This window comes from Arvicanthis niloticus, chromosome 6 (assembly GCF_011762505.2).
Source record: "Arvicanthis niloticus isolate mArvNil1 chromosome 6, mArvNil1.pat.X, whole genome shotgun sequence".
NCBI lineage: Eukaryota > Metazoa > Chordata > Mammalia > Rodentia > Muridae > Arvicanthis > Arvicanthis niloticus.
Genome location: NC_047663.1, coordinates 84,104,233 through 84,105,930, shown reverse-complemented (window position 1 = coordinate 84,105,930; position 1,698 = coordinate 84,104,233). Strand labels below are relative to the sequence as shown.

The 1,698-nt window shown below is 49.3% G+C and overlaps 1 pseudogene; it reads left to right on the top strand.

The window, feature by feature from the left end:
- The first annotated feature begins 519 nt into the window (after positions 1-519).
- On the top strand, positions 520-1,183 carry LOC117710349 (large ribosomal subunit protein uL2 pseudogene; annotated as a pseudogene).
- The last annotated feature ends 515 nt before the right edge of the window (positions 1,184-1,698 follow it).

The window sequence follows — 1,698 nt, the reverse complement described above, 5'->3', positions numbered from 1 at the left end:
TCACACATACTTATAATCCCCAGCACTGGAGTGGCTAAAGCAGGAGGATTTTGAGTTTGAGGTCAGCCTGGGCTACAGAGTGAATTGGGAGACACTGGCTCAAAGCAGCAATAAATGGTGCCATACAGGACTAGAGAGATGGCTCGGTGGTTAAAAAAGCATTTACTGTTCATCCAGAGGACCTGAGTTCAGTTCCTGGTATACCCATTGGATCAACCTATAACTGGTCTCCTTGGACATTTGGGGTGTGTGTGTGTGTGTGTGTGTGTGTGTGTGTGTAATTAAAAATAAATCTCGCCGGGCGGTGGTGGCGCTCGCCTTTAATCCCAGCACTTGGGAGGCAGAGGCAGGTGAATTTCTGAGTTCGAGGCCAGCCTGGTCTACAGGGTGAGTTCCAGGACAGCCAAGGCTATACAGAGAAACCCTGTCTCGAAAAACAAAAAAACAAACAAACAAACAAACAAAACAACAAATAAAAATCTCTTCTCTTTTGGCCTTGCTTGCGGCAGATTTGCCGCCATGGGCTGTGTGACCCAACAGCAGAGGAAAGGCGCCAGTTCTATGTTTCGTGTGCACGTGAAACACTGTAAGGGTGCCACGCGCCTGCGTGCTGTGGACTTCACGGAGCGACAAGGCTACATTAAAGACATCGTAAAGGACATCATACATGACCCTGGCCATGGCGCTCCCCTAGGCAAAAGTAGTCTTTGGCGATCCCTATCAATTCAAGAAGCAGACAGAGGTGTTCATCGCAGCAGAGGGAATCCACACTGGACAGTTTGTATACTGCGGCAAGAAGGCCCAGCTGAATAACTGCAATGCTTTACCCGTGGGCACCATGCCTGAGGGTACTATCCTGTGTTGTCTGGAGAAGAAGCCTGGGGACAGGGGCAAGTTGGCACAAGCTTCCGGGAACTACACCACAGTCATCTCCCACAACCCAGAGACCAAGCCCCGAGTGAAGCAGCCTTCAGGGTCCAAGAAAGTCATTTCCTCTGCCAACAGAGCTGTTGTTGACATCGTGGCTGGTGGGGGCAGAATCGACAAGCCTATCTTAAAGGCTGGCTGTGCCTACCACAAGTACAAGGCAAAGAGGAACTGCTGGCCATGTGTGGGTGTGGCCATCCTGCTAACAACATTAAGCCAGCTTTGGATTTGTTCCAGGAAGAGCCATTTCAGCTGATGAGTTGCCTTCAGCAGATTGTTCTGTTGGCAGATTTGTCTGTGGGGGCATTTTCTCAGCTGCTTATTGATTTAGGAGAACCCAACCCGCCATGGGCAGAGTCATTCCTAGGCAGATGGGTCAAGGTTATATTAGAAAGATTGCTGAACGTGAGCCTGAGAGCACCTGGTAAGCGGTGTTCCTTCATGGTCTCTGCTTCAACTCCTGCCTCCAAGTCCCTACCTTGAGTTTCTTCCCTGGCTCCTGGCTTCCCTCCATGATGGACTAAAACCTACAAGGCAGCAAAGTCCTTTCTTCCCCAGCAAGTTGGGTTGGGTCAGTGTTTTATCACAGCCACAGAAAGCAAACTAGTATAGGCAGCATGGTGTGGCTCAGACTCCAGACATAAACAACCGACAGTTTCCCGAAATTGCATAAAGCATAAATGGTGGCCATTTTGAACTATGATATTTTTATATTTCTGTACCACAACATCTACCCAAAAGATCAGTAGGCCTGTTCCCACCCAGTCCTGT